Raw genomic sequence first — 15751 nt, 5'->3', positions numbered from 1 at the left:
TCTCCCTTTAATTTGTCACCAATATTCTTTCATTTATATTGTTTTCTTTTTTATTATTTTATAATACTATTCAGATCTACATATATTGTTTTCTTAAGACTTATTATTTTTCCTAAATATGAGAAGAGAAGTGGACACACTAGGGCCATGGAAGGTCTGTTCCAGTTCTGGGGCAGGCATGTCACTTGGTAGTTCCCAGTGCTTCTGGGATACACTTTCAGGAAGGTGTTATCACTAAGGGGTCTCACCTTGACTCAACTCATTGTGGGGTTGGCAGCCACAGAGCAGTTAAGAGAGAAAATAATAAGACTACTGAAAGAATGCAATGGCATTTGACAGAGGTAACAGGAAGCAACTGCCAAAAGAATAAGGTGCCTGGGAAAACAACAAGAAGATCTTGCTGAGTGAAAGACTGTATAAAAATTAGAACCAAGTTAATGCCCAATCAGACCATGGTAAAAGCAAGAGACCAGATATTTACTGGTTCATGTGGCTTAACAGCATAAAGAGATTAGAATGTAAGGTACGTGCATGTTTTAGGTTACACTAATGCTTTGAAGGACTTACCTACTGCTATGATCATCACTATTGCCCTGTGTGACTTCTCAGCCTAGGGGGTGTAGAGATGATGGAGCAGGAAAAGCATCATCCATTTGCTTTACTGGGTGATCCAGCTCTGCTTCTGTGGTGTCCAGGGCCCCGACCACTGCAGAACTGACAAGCGCTGATGGTCTGGTGCTGTCCCCAGTTGGATAGCTAAAGCCTATAGTTGCTCAGGCAGGAACATTATCCAAAGTTGAAGATGTGGCATCCCCTAAAGGTAAAGGTCAGTAAGAAGAGAGTATAGTTCAGAACCAGGCAGGATATTGGTGTAGGTACTTTGACAGACACTTGTGGTAAACGTGGTTTGTCCCAGTTTTTCATCAGGACACCTTAGGGGAAGTTTAAATAATGCCTGAAGTAAAAATGAAAATGATGGCATGTGATGGCACTTGTTTAAAAATTGACAGGTTTTTTTTTTTCTGTTTCAGAGATGTGGATGTGAACCCACAGGTTAGAAATAGCTCCTGGGAAGTCAGGGAAAAGGAATACCAAGTCCAGGGATCCTGATTCTAATGAAGACTGACTAAATCTTTCAACTTTTTCCTCTTTTACTTTTCAGATGGGAAGTAGGTAGATGCTGTGGGATGTCTTTCTGTATGCTGTGAATATGTGTTGCTCTGTTTGGTTGGTAAATAAAGCTGCATTGGCCCATGGCAGGGCAGGATGGAGCCAGGCAGGAAGATCCAAGAGAGACAGTGAAAGGAGAAAGGAGAATGCGGGAGACGCCATCCTGCCGTCCAAGGAGCAACATGTAATGGGATGCAGGTAAAGCCACGGAACACGTGGAGATTCATAGATTAACAGTTATGAGTTAAGTTACAAGAGCTAGCTAGTAAGAAGCCTTAGCCATAGGCCATATAATTTGCAATTAATATTAAGCCTCTGAATGATTATTTTATAAGCAGCTGCTGTACCACAGGGCTGGGCGGGACTTCCCTCTACAGGTAAGGAAGGGATGAAATGGGAATAGCAAGCATTATTTAGTGGGCAGTTTTCTTAATTAGCCCCCAGGCTTCTGATGGCAGGTATCAAGTACTTTGGAGAGAGAAGAGATTAAAAAAAAAAACCTAAATTATTAAAATATCTATTCTCCAGTCTTTCTGTAGCTCTTCTTGATTTTTTTCTTTTTCCTTTTTCTTTCTTCCTTTCTTCCTTTCTTCCTTTCTTCCTTCCTTGCTTCCTTCCTTGCTTCCTTCCTTCCTTCCTTCTCTCTCTCTCTCTCTCTCTCTCTCTCTCTCTCTCTCTTTCTTTCTTTCTTTCTTTTGTTCTTTCTCTCTTTCTTTTTCTCTTTCTCTCTCTCTTTCTCTTTCTCTCTCTCTTTCTCTTTATCTTTCTTTCTTTTCTTTCTTGGGTAATTGAAGACAGAGATGGCTTCTTTAAGGTCACCCCTGGGCTATGGTGCAGAGATGCATTGTCCTCAGAGAACAGCTGAGGTACAGACAGAAACCTCACACACTCCACACTAAATGATGCTGCTTAAGCATCGCAATTAGGGGAAATGATTGCAGCCTGGTGAAAATTATTTTTACTATTTCTATTACACGTTAGTTAACGATGATTAATGATCTGTGGCCCACAAGCTCACTGACACAGTTGGTGGGGAATGTTCTGGATCACATTGAACTCAGCTCTGTTTGCTGTGGTGGGAAAGAACAGCAGGGCTGCCCTTAAGCCTACACCATCCTTAAAGCCTCCTTCTCCTCTAACACTAACCTTATCAGAGAAAAGGGAGACAGAACTATGAAGTGTTTACCAAGGAGAGAATATTGGCATTGGTCTGTGTCACCTTCCTGTCCCTCTGGGTCAGGGTTCTTTGTGACAGCGTCCTCTAGGGGACATGCAGAGGAGGAGGCTGGGAGGGCTGCTAGTCCATCTATCTCAGAGGTTAGGAACAACTCTATAACAGCCCACGACTCCTTCACAATCTCTCAGAGGGTGTGCCATCATGGATTGGAGGACCCGTGTGTCTCTTTAGTTCTGCCTGGCTATGGTTTCAAAGGGCGGGAAATGGCCTTCCTGCTGCCAGACTGGATCCCCTAGTGACAGATTCTGCTCCGCTCGAAACAGAACCCTTAGTGTTTGTTTAATGAGAAGCTGCAGCTAGTGTTGGGGCAGGACCAAGGGGGGGTGGAGAATGACTCCTCAGCTTGGGTGTCTGCCCATGCCTTCTACCCTTTTTTGAGACAGAGTATCTCTTGTTTGAGGCATGATCCTCTCTTGTTCACTATTGCATTATACTCCAGGCTAGTCAAGCAGCAAGCATCTGGGGACTCTCCTGACTCTACCTCCCATGTCTCTGTAGAAGTGCTTGGGTTAATGCTCTTCCTGATTTTTCACTCATTAAAATAATTCATAATTCAACTTTTCAAACAATTCGTATTAAGCTAACATTATACACTGAGTTAGACATGGGAGATTCATGAACAAAGCGACTATCCTACCCTTAGGTCCAGTGTATGGATGAAAGGTTAAGTACAAAATAATTATAATCCAACCAAGGATGCTGTAATAAGTCCTTGGGCCTGAGGTCAGGGATCTGGGATATTAGTCCCTAGTGGCTCTATAGTAGTAACTCCAAGTGACTTGGAAATCCAGCTGTTGTCACCTGCTGTTTCTTGCTATACTGAACACAATGAACAATGTATGGAGTTCAAGACAAGGAAACCTGACTAGGACAGTTGAAAGGAGGTATAGATCCCAAATCTAACAAGGAGAGCAGCAGGTGGGAGAGAGAACTCTGTGTTGAGGACAATGGGACTCAGGGGAGCTCTGGGGCATCTAAGGTCTCAGGAGCAGAACAATGTCCTCACTAAGATCACCTTTTTTGGAGACATGTTTCTTCAGATTTGAATCCTTCTCTGCTTTTTCTCATAGCTATGTTAAAGCAGCAATGTCTGGGGAAAGAAAGAGCCCTATATAGAGGCACAGATATATAGAACTATAGACAGGGTAAGGAATCTTTAAGATATGATTATATGCTTAGAGATTAACGTATTTCACTGACACTGTGATAAATACATTATATGACTGTAAGGCTAATTGGTTTTTTGTTTTGTTTTGTTTTTCTTTTTCGAGACAGGGTTTCTCTGTGCTGCAGCTCTGACTGTCCTGGGACTTGCTCTGTAAACCAGGCTGGCCTCAAACTCACAGAGATCTGCCTGCCTCTGCCTCCTGAGTGCTGGGATTAAAGGTGTGCGCCACCACCGCCAGGCTTGTAAGGCTAATTCTAAGATAACCAAAATAGAAAGTTACTTAAGTTGGTTTGTATGGCTAAGAGAGGTGAACCTAAAGATGAATGGTAATTGCTGAGTGCTTGTATAATACGGTTGCTCTGGTTATAGTTGTGAACATCTGACCTGACATAGAATGCTTGGAGTGAGTGACAAGTATATCTGTTTACATTCCATGGAATTTTCCCATTGCATTGATCATAGTAGAAGGTGTGTTTAATCCTGAATCAATATATTGAAATATAGAAAAATGTGACAAACATTTAAATGTCGGATATATCTCACAATGACAAAAGTAGACAAAGCATTGTTGTACGATGTATCTCATAATAATGCTATTCTAATATGGGGAAGGCTCTTTTTGTGGCCATGTTTTCAGATGGTCAGAGACTATGGCCAAGTGAAAAAGTGAAGCTCTTTAAAACAGATGGTGAATGTGCTTGTTCACAGAGGCTCAGGATCTGGCAAAATGAGAGTGGGAAGGAGACAGGGATACTTAATCACGAGCCTTCCATCATTAAGCTGCTTAATGTATCCTTTGTCTTTTTAATTGTTATCATGGGAATGGGAGCATGAAGATATTAAAATAGCCTTTTACACCCATCAAAACAATGGTGTTCAGTTCTCAAATTTTATTTATGATGCATGCTTTCACTGAGTTTAGGAATCTGTTCCAGTGTCTACACAATACACCAGACTGAAATACAATTGAACACAGAACCACTTCTGTTTAATACTTGTGCCTTGGAAGGAAATCAGATATTTTTCTAGCAGACTCACTGGTATGGGGACTTTGTTTTCATAGTGGTTCAAGTATCTGGACCAATATCACACAACTGCCCATTGAATGAGTGAATTAATGAATGAATGGTTTGGGGTTTGGTCTGCAAGTTCCCCGATGAGGACGGGAAATCTCTCTCTACAGTCACTGAGATCTCACTTAGATGGGTCACATTTTATGCAGGAGATACTTGAACCAACTTTTGGCTCTACTAATTGCAATTATGACTTAGATCCAAGCTATTAGTTGAATGTTATATAACTTTTAAAAACTAAACTTTGTTGTTGTTGTTGTTGTTGACAGTTTCACACATGTATAAATGCATTTTGGTCTCACTTAGCCCCCAGCAGTCCCCTGAAACCCTTGTCAATATCACACCTTCCTTTAGTCTCCTTCCCACTTCCATATCTTTTTGTTTTATGCTGTTTTTGTGACCTGAGATTAATCAGTATCATATGTGTGAACATGGGTGTGGCGCTATCTACTGTAGTATGGAAATGGGGCTACCAGTGTCTACATCACTGAGGAAGATTAATTTCCTTCCATTTCCCCCAAGGCATGGTAGGGCCCCTGGAGTCTTTCCCTCATCCATGATTGGATGTTAACAGGTTGTTAATTATGGACCCATTTTTCCACATCTCTGATGTGATTCACCAACATCAGGACTTTTCATGGCAGTGCTGGCTTGAGTGCTAAGCCTGACTGATTCCTAACAGATGACATGCTACAAGCTATAAGCTGAAAACCAAAGGATTAGAACTGTTTCTAAAGTAGAACTGTGCTTTGCCTAGAAAACTCATCATGTCTACCCTGAACTGTTTTTAGGGCCATGAGTTATATCTGGGTCTTGGTTCCAGAGCAGAGACACAATCCATGAGACTTGGCAGGCTCTTATGATTCACAGCAAATCCTTGCCCAGGAACCATCTTTGTTGCTATATCAAAGTGTAACTTAGCATTCTTATGCCCCCAGCCTGGTTCTATCCAATAGTTTCTCAAACTGTGAGTGGTGTGAAGCCATGAACTCAAAGCCTGTTACAGCATTAACATCTCAGCTCTGACAGCTCTTGAAAGACATCAGCTTAGCCAGCTTCCTCTTAGGCGTTCTCTTGGTACTATTTTGATCCCCAAGTCTTAAGAAAATGAAAAACATGAGAGAAAACAAATTTCTAGTTTTTTAAAATTTCCCAAGAGATTTAAAATATCATTAAAATTTTAATATATTTGTATATTACTGCACACATGAATTTCCCTTCTCTATGCCCCCCAATTAGGTGTTCTTCATACCTCTTCATTTTAGCTCAGTCTGTGATGACTCTTCAGATGTCAGTGTTTTCCTGATTAACATTCAGCTTCAGTTCTGACTCTTTCCCCTGTAGACTGTTAGCCACAGACTTGGCAGGCCAGATGAAATGTACATTTAGTGTAATCAAGACCAGTGACTTCAGCCCTGAGGTCAAGGTGAGTGTCACATTTGAGGTGCAAACTCTGAGAGACCAGGTCCTTAAAACTGGCTCACGTGGTTTAGTTTTCCAATGATATAAAGTTTAAAGGAAACACATTGGAGATTAAAATAAGCACAGAGGAAACTCATTGTATCTTCATGTCTCTGAGAACATTTTAGAGGAAATTGGGTTCCACAAAGGTCAGGAACACAGGTCCCTCAGAATAAAACTGGGCTGCTATGAGACCCTGGGAAATGAATCCAAGTTGATCCCTTTCATAAAGATGCAAAAGGGCAAACAGCAACCCAAAGATCAGAGTAAGGACTACATCATTCACAAATGTTAGACCCTTGGTGCAGAGGTCAGTAGGTCAACCTCTGGCCTTGTTGACATATGCAATTTATTTATTTATTTGTTTGTTTGTTTGTTTGTTTGTTTTTCGAGACAGGGTTTCTCTGTGTAGCTTTGCGCCTTTCCTGGGACTCACTTGGTAGCCCAGGCTGGCCTCGAACTCACAGAGATCTGCCTGGCTCTGCCTCCCGAGTGCTGGGATTAAAGGTGTGTGCCAACACCGCCCGGCGGCGACACATGCAATTTAGAACCTGGAAATGATGTCGTTTTTATTTATCACCTCCCACATGTTTGTGTTTCTGTGTGCCCTTGCAATCATGTTTCATTTTTTTCTCTGTTATAATTTGAATTAGAAACATCCTTCACACTGCCAGTTTGTGCTGCTGTTGCTGTAGAGCCTTTAGGAAGGTGGGTCTGGCTGGGGGTTTCTGGTCCCTCTAAAACCGTCCCTCTCAACTATACTGTTGAGATCAATGGTACCAGCCAGAAGCCCCAGTAGGTTTGTAGAAGCTGGGGCTCTGGGTCTGGTGTGGACGGAAAGGAGACGGACTGAGATGGTCCAGGCAGCAGCTGCAATGCCAGGAGCTTCAGCATCTCTGGGAGCTGGGGCAGTATTCTGATGGAGAGAATCCAAGCAGCTTCTAAGCTCTCCTTTCCTTCCTTCTTCCCTCCCTCCCTCCCTCCCTCTATCCATCTATCCCTTCCCGTCCTTCCTTTTATTCTTCTATTCTTCCTTCTCTAGAATGTGCTGAGCCAGGCAGCTTCTTGTAATCTTCACCCCAGTCCTCCCACACCATCCTGGGAAGATGGGAAGTTTCTGAGGAGGAGTCACATGACTTCCCAGTTACTCAGCCTTCCTGTACACCCTCCATGCTGACTTTTCCATTCTGTCACTCACTCAACTATTTACTCAATATTTAGTGCATTACAATGATGTAACACACCATAAGTAGCACACATGCAGTGGGGCAGACAGACACAATGAAAGAAGCGTAGTCACCGAGGCAAGAGCTTCACTGTTGGTGTGTGTGTGTGTGTGTGTGTGTGTGTGTGTGTGTGTGTGTGTATGGCAGAAGGTCTCAACCCCTTTGGGGGTTGAATAACCTTGGTTCACAGGGGTCACCAGGACCATCAGAAAACACAGATATTTACATTGTGGTTCATAGCAGTAGCAAAATTATGGTTATGAAGTAGCAATGAAAATAATTTATGGTTGGAGGTCACCACAGCATGAGGAGCTGTATTAAGGGGTTGTAGCATTAGGAAGGTTGGGAACCACTGGTGTATGGAAATGAGGGTGAAAGTCTCTAAGCTATGTTCTGCAGCCCCCGTCAGATGGCAGACTCCGATCAGAACTGTGAGGACAGCATTTGAACAAGAAGCAGTCCCAGGGCGGTAGCTGCTTGCCCTGTCCCTGGAAAGTCAGTCTGCGGGCAGGACTGAGAGGGGCTTATAGAATGGAGGCCATGCACATCAGAGGAGAGATGGTGCTGGTGTGTGAGGGTGGGGTGAGTCGGGGCTGGTGGGGGGTGGGGTGGGTGGGGTCGGGTGGGGTGGGATGGGGTGGGTGGCACAGAGGGTGCTAGAGCTAATGAAGCTGAGCTTGTTAAGCACATTTATTTTGGAACTGGATGTTTCTGAATTTGAATCCTGTATCTCTAGATAACAGATGGTGTCTGGGGAGAGAAAAAAAAAAAAAAACTCTAAAGAGAGAGGAGGACAATAGGTGAGGAGAGGAGAGGAGATAAGAAATCCATGATATGTGAGGTGACATGGCTTGAAATGTGATTTTGATGTCCGTTGACAGAGCTGTAGGAATGGTTTGGGGAGGAAGTGATGCAGCAAGACCAGGGTGAGCAGAGAGATCAGCTGAGCAATGAGTAATCCTTTTGGGGTGTGCTTTTATTGAGGTCTGTAGTGACAACGTTCAGCAGTGGTTCTCCAAGGGTTTGGAAATTGCAATTTGGTAAGCGGTACAGTGTTTCCAATGCATTTTATTGTATAGCACTAGAGGTGCACAGCTCTCTGGAGAACGGAGGAAGCCAGGTGGTAGTGGCACGCCTTTAATCCCAGCACTCTGGAGGCAGAGCCAGGCGGATCTCTGTGAGTTCGAGGCCAGCCTGGTCTACAGAGTGAGATCCAGGACAGGCACCAAAGCTACAGAGAGAAACCCTGTCTCAAGGGGGGGGGGGGGGGGGAAGGATTAAAAAAAAAAAAGAATGTAGGAAACCTTTTAAATCACAAATATCACTCACAAGGATGACAAAGCATAATCATTTTAAAATAAATTTTAAAGAAAATTATGTGTCCGACTGTCTTATTACAAGAAGAGTTAAAGGTCTAAGGCTTCCCCTTTAGGTGATGAACAGGTTATTGTTATGGGAAGAAAAGAGCAGAGGTGTCCTTGAGGCTGTGGAGAGAGGAAGAGGGATGTGGGGGAGGGCTGTGGAGAGAGGAAGAGGGATGTGGGGGAGGGCTGTGGAGAGAGGAAGAAGGGAGGTAGGGGAGGGTTTGAGGCCTGAGTCATGCTGGTGCACAGACTTTATCTCATTGGAGCTAGGAGTTGATTTGTGTCGAAGCTGTGAAATGCTTGTCTTTTACTGACCCCACCAAAACCACCATCTCTAGACTTTGTCCAACCTGGTGTCTTCTCCAGTTTTATTAAATAAATGGCAGTGTCCACTCATTTCCAGAGAACGAGCCGCTGCTTCCAGGGGTGTGGACCATGGTGTTCCACTGCTTATAAAATCAGGAACCCTCATTTTTGGACCCAAATTCTTCTCTGACTCTATGCTGAACCTGTAGGGCCTAGAGTTATGTGCACAGAAGACAATAAAAACATGAAATAGATGGGTCCAGGGCTCAGAATTCTATTATAGCCTCTCTCATGAGGTCTGCAGGTCTGCTCTCCATCAGGACCTCCTCTTGCTGTTTTGTTACCCCCAGATTCCCAGGTCTTGATGTCTCACTCAGGCACTTTATTGGTGACCCTCTGTCTTTGCTCCACTCATGTAAGAGTTAGCTGGAGTAGAGGTTCTGTTGTGCTTTTGAAGTGGGGGTGCTTCTGAACCTTTGAATCTGGCTGTATAGCCTCTGTCAGACGGCAAGTTCTTACCCTACTTCTGTCCAGCCTCTGGCACACTGTGGAGAGGCTGCATAGAGCTGTGGGACCTTTGCATGATGTCACTCACATCTAGGGTGTGACACCTCTCAGGCTGCTACAGGTGTGCATAGCTCTCCCTCATCCTGGCTGACCTTCCGATCTGTAGCCTGCCAATCATCCTGCCTCCTGTGATTTCCTTATAAACTTTAAGGCCAGAGCTATCGCTCCTATTTCAATGGATATTTTGATTTTTAGACTTGGTCAGTAGATGTCTAATATTAAACTCCTTTTATGTTTTTTGATCATTAAACTTTGAGTGAACTCTTTTTTTAAATTCATTGAATGCACAAAGCCCCCCCCCCCCTTGTCTCAAAAATCAGTTTTCTTCTCACTAGCAATTTGATTAGAGTTGGGGCTCTGTGGCATTTCTCTGGTGCTCAGAGTGAGGTGCTCTCTTGTTCACTTGCAAGAACATTATTTCAGCCCAGAAACACCTGAACTTCACAATGTAGGTGACGGCAGGTCTGCGCTGAGGCTGTAGCTCCCAAGTATTGGAGTTGGAATAGTGTAGAGTTTCAAAGTCATAAATATTTGCCTTTTAAGTGGTCCCTATTTATACTAATGTTAACATTTCTCTGTATCTTTTCCCTAAAATTCCCCCTTTGCACACTCCAGTCATCTCACAGACTAAACTCCAAATCTCTGGCGGCATCAATTCTTCTTGGCCTTATAAAACAGTTATTTAAGATTTTCTCCTTTTCTTTGGATCTTCATACAATAATTGTGTTAGCCACACCTCTATCATTTTCCTTCCTTGATCTTGTTTTTGTGTGTGTATGTATGTATGTATGTATGTATGTATGTATGTATGTATGTATGTATGTATTCAGTTTCTTTGGCTTGAATCAGAACGGGGGCCTCACACATGTATACCCACCGGGGAAACCTTCTCACTGAGCTTCAGCACCAGCCCCTGAAGCTTTGTATTCAGCTCATCCTCTGCCTCATGTCTATGTCTTTGCCTCATGAGTCTGACTCCTTTGTAATGAGGACCTTAAAAACAGTTCATCCAAACAAGTATCATATCACAGGTTAGATGTTTCTGGGTTAGATCAGGGTCCTGTCATGTTTCAGAAGAAAAAGCAGTCTTTCAGAGATTTCAGAGCACCAGCCAACAGCCTACAGCCTTTTCTCCCTCTTACCCCATGGTAAGACTCTCTGCAGCCCTTCCAGAAGCAGGCAGGAGTGGGAGCTGCTATTACTTCCCATGTACAACTAAGGATTTGCCCTGGAGATGGTGTGATAGTCAAGGAGCTAAGGATTCTGGGACATACCCACATTAAGTTCAAGAGTGGTACAGAATGGAATGACTCATCAGATCCAAGCATGATCAGCTTTATTATTGAGTTAGGTATGTATAGGACATATGCAGTCTTCAGCTGGGGCCGGTGTGGGGACTGTGGATTCCTGGACAGCAGACAGGAGAAGTCCCGAGGAGAGTTGGAACCCTGGACAGGAGGAGCCAGCAGGACCTTCGGGAATGGACAGATCAGGCTGTGGTTTCCTTGGCCCTTGGGATTCTTGTTTCCTCCAAACTCTCTTGTATCAGCCTTAGGATCCAGGTCAGCAGCAGCCTCCAGAGCTGTGGCCACAGCCTGAGCCCCAGACTGCTGGCCACTGCCACGGTCACAGGAACTGGACCTGTGCCTGCATCTGTGGGACCTGCGCCTGTGGTGGCTCAGGAAGCAGCCTCCCTCAGAGCTGGGGACACTGCAGCCCCCAGAGCTTGTAGCACAGCAGGAGGAGGCAGCAGGCAGACACTGTGCTGTGCTCTTTGGGGGGCACTTGGGGGAGGGGCACTTGGGAGGAGGCTGGCACTGCTTCTGGTTCTGCTGGCAGGACATCTTGGCAGGAGTCAGTCAGCCTGGGGAAGCAAAGAAAATGTCTTTAGGCCCCCTGGGAATAGTTCTATAAAGCCCTGCTCCTAAGACCTGCTGAGCTCTGATCTTTACAAAGGCAAAGGGTAACTGGTCTCCATGACCTGCAAGACATTGTCTTCCTCTTTGCTCTGCTGGCAGGTGGGAATGCTGATACTTCTAACTAGCTCTCTGGTCAGCTGGATCAAATGCAGGTGATAGGAAAATGACTCTTGGAGAGTTCTCTGGGCAGATGCAGACCTCTCAGGAGAGTGGAGGGAATGCTGGGAGCCAGGACCCTGGTGTGTCACAGTCTCTGAGGTACCCACAGAAGCTCCTGTCTGAGTTTTTCCTCCTGTCCCTTGTCCCCTGGCAGGTCCTCTTCCTACTGCCTTCTCATTAGACACCTCTGCTTCCTTCTTCCCAGTCAAGTCCACCTTGTCTTCCCAGTACACCCCAAGATGAAGCCCTGTCCCTAGTCAAATACTCACCGGATACAGCAAAGTCTGGAGGAGAAGGCTGTGCTGAAGAGGCTGTGGTTGGATGGTCCAGGGCAGCAGCCCTTTTATCCTTGACAGGGCTGTGATGCACAGCCCAAGTATGTCACTGTTTTCACAATCAGGGGAGGTGACAGAGCCAGGACCATTCACTCATCATCTTCCTGTATTCTTACTACAGTTACCATCAGTAGGGAACCAGGAAGTTTTGATGTCTGTTTGACTTCTTCCTCAGGCCTGCTTGGTCAAGGGTGGGGGTGGGGGGCTGCTCTGCCACCTTTACCATATTTACTCCCTTCATATTCTTTAATACAGACTCTGTGCTGTGGTCTTTTCTGAAATGAAGCCATAATATGGCTTAGTATAGTGCTTTCTGTTTTTAATTGGATCATGATCTATTGGGAAAGAGGTAAAAATATTAATATCACACACGTAAATACAGTCAAATATTACATGCCAAATGCTTTAATCTACCTATGTGTTATGTTGTCAGTCTTTAGTGCATGGTCTTTTGTGTGAACCTTACTTTACCCTACATGTAAACCAGAGTATCCTGCCATATCTGGGTACAGCCAGTGATAATCCTCTTGAACTCTGCTGACGAGAAGAGTAGGTGAACAATGTCAAAGCAGATTCAAGACCTTGTCTAGATGACAGGGATCCCTAAGAAGATCTCATGGCACCCAGAAATCTAATCATAGTGTTTCTGGGGAAGAGGGAGATTAAGCTGAATTGACATTTGTATGATGAGAACAACTTAGTAGAATTTATGATATACAAGACTGATCTACTTAAATAGGCTGGGGGCGTTCCTTATTAGAGTTTACCATTCATTAACTACAATTTCAAAGAAAATACAGCTGTCAAGAACATGACCAATAGGGCTGGAGAAATGGCTCATCAGTTAAGAGCACTTGTTGCTCTTGCAGAGGGCCCAGTTTGGTTCCCAGCACCCACATGGATGTTTACAACTATCTGCAACTCCAGCTCCAGGGGGTCCAATGCACTCTCTGACCTCCATGGGCATAAAACACATATGTGGCATACAGGCATACATGGCAGACACTCACACACAAAACAAAATAAACCACAAAATAACATGATCAAAATTTAATATTTTATTTAAATTATATTTTAATTCATGTAACATATTTATATTTTTGGACAGAGATAAGTCTTCATGGATTATTTATGACTAGTTATAATCCTTACAAAATGTACAGAGTTATATGTGAGACACTCTAGACAAAGTGTTTTTCCAATGGCTTAATCTCCTGTGATTATTAGAGACTAAATGACTGGTTATTTGCTATTAGAGAAAAAAATATTTCTTAAAAGGATTCTCTCTCTCTCTCTGTCTCTCTCTGTCTCTCTCTCTCTCTCCCTTTCTCTTTGAAGTCCTCTTCTTTGCCATCAATGTTAGTAGCTTTTTCTTCAGAGACTTGTGGGGCAATATATAGCCTTACTAAAGGAAAGAGCCGCTCAGGATGCTAAGGGGAGAACGAGGGACCCTCACCCCCAGTTTCTCAGTGGCCATGTCCCTAGCATTGTTTGATGTCCCCAGACTGTATCTTGCCAGGAGAAGCTGCTCACAAGGAAAGATAACGGCTGTCTTCCTGGCCTACCACTCGGCAATGCTGTGGGTAAATGCGGATGGTGAGATACATGGCTTCTCACTGGCCAGCTTTGCTGATGGTGCCAGTCTTGGGGAAATGCAAGATTAGAAGAAGAGCATATTCTAATTAGCAGCTACTGTAGGGGAATCCTGGGCTACCTACAAGGCCCAGCTGCTTTCTTCTTTAAGATCCTGGTGTGAGAGGACCACCCACTGTCTTCCATAAGCTTAGCATTTGGCTTGAGCTTCTGTTGTAAAATGAGTATCTGCACTCCCTCAAATTCATGTGGAACTTCTAACCCCTAATTTTATGTATTAAAAGTGTGAGCCCTAGAGAGCAATTTAAGAATGTTGTGAGAAAAATAATTTAGCTGTTTTTATGCCATGCATTACAGCAGACTGAACGAGCTAAGAAAGCCCCCAGCTTTCCGCATGACTGTCTTGAGGAACACCCTTTTTCTTGAAGACTCCAGCTTTCTAGCTGTTGTAGATACCCTTCTTGCTTGAAGTTCCTCTTACCTAAGCCATTCAGTTCTTTATATTTTAAGTTAAACACATTTTATGGGGCATGGCCCATGAGCCAGGCAGCATGGATGACACCATAAATGCAGTCTGGAACAAGGGGGCAGTTTATGTAGAACAAACACCAAGGCAATAAGGATGTTGGTGTCCAAGAGCTGGGTCTCTCTGTCCTCTGAATTGTGTAACAATGCTGGGCCTTCAGATCATCAGTAGAAGTGAACACTGCTTTTACCTATTTTGTGATTCTTCAGAAGCAAGGACAATCATCATTTTTGACCAGATGGGTAAAAACTTAAGTTAGCTAGGAATAGCACTTGAAAAGTAACCCTACTCACACTTTGTCAAGTTTTACATCAAAGCATTCAGAAACTATCAGCAAGGAATCATCTCGTGAAACACAAGCCATATTATGTTAGTTTCCAGATGTTCTGTCCCTACCTGCCTATGGAATCTTTTATCCAGAAGAAGGAACTTCCCCACCCCGCAAATGCAAAGGATATGAGAACAGCACCACAGGGTTCCTGTTGGGAGAGGTACCATCTCAGGGAGAATGGGCATCTTGTGATTCAGAGAAGGTGGCAGCAACTCAGAGCCTGGTCCAGATGGATGGCTCTTGACTTACTAATGCTCATGGGTGCTACGAGGTAGGCCTGCAGCCTTTCAGGCTTATCTTCTTGGTGCATTCTGCTCAGATCATGCAACTTATAAGTCAGTGGTGACTCTCTCCTTCCAACTGAGCAGAACTAATTGCCAATTCAAGATTTTCTTGTTAGCATAATGAGGTTTACTAGATGACACTTATTTGAGTCACACTCATGTAAAATTGGAGGAGAGAGATGGACAATAAATACCATAACTGTCGTTACATGTCAGAAAATCCACCTTTATAAGGTGTGCAAGTTTTTGGGGGGATTTAGGATATTCAAAGGGTACAATTATCACCACCAATTTCATAACAATTTTCATACTATCAGATAAAGCCCATGTCCACTATTACCTGCATTCCCAATTGCCTATGGCCCCATAGGACACTGCGTAAATGAAATGATTCAAGAACAAGAGCTTTTTGTTCTGGTCTTTTTCACCTAGCGTATTTTTAAAACCCCTTTCAGACATTTATTAAAAGTTCTTCCTAAAAGGAGAACTGGAAAGATGACCCAGTGGATAAGAGCACTGACTGCTCTTACAGAGGACCTGGATTCTATTCCTAGCACCCACATGGTGGCTCACAACAGCCTGTAAGTCTGGTTCCTGTTCTGGCCTCTGTGAGAACTAGGCATGTAAGTGATGAACAGACATACACAGGCCAAACACCCATACACAGAAAATAAAAATTCAAAAAAGTTTTTTTTTTTTTTTGGTAAGTACAGACATTTATTTTTCTCAGTTATGAAAGCCAGAAGTTCAACAACAAGATTCAGTATCTAGCAAGAGCTCTTCTTCTTCCAAGATATCACCTGAATAATATATCCTTTAGAGGAGATACTTCATTTCCACAATTCAAGGGATATAAAAAGCAGGGAGCACCTCAAAGTTTATTTGAGAATAGTATTAACTTATATATCAGCTCCATCCTCATCACTTAATCTTATGATGCCACCACTTTCTTTTTTTATAAATATTTTAATTTTATAATTAATTTAATTTTACATATCAACTACGGATTCCCGTCCTCCCTCCTCCCACCCA

At 43.6% G+C, this 15751-nt stretch overlaps 1 pseudogene; it reads right to left on the bottom strand.

Moving 5' to 3' along the window:
• Window positions 1-10912: 10912 nt before the first annotated feature.
• LOC114683145 lies at window positions 10913-11999 on the bottom strand (annotated as a pseudogene).
• Window positions 12000-15751: the final 3752 nt, after the last annotated feature.

Source organism: Peromyscus leucopus, chromosome 6 (assembly GCF_004664715.2).
Source record: "Peromyscus leucopus breed LL Stock chromosome 6, UCI_PerLeu_2.1, whole genome shotgun sequence".
Classification (NCBI taxonomy): Eukaryota; Metazoa; Chordata; class Mammalia; order Rodentia; family Cricetidae; genus Peromyscus; species Peromyscus leucopus.
The sequence above is the reverse complement of the archived record's forward strand: the minus strand, read 5'-3'. Positions and strand labels throughout refer to the sequence as shown.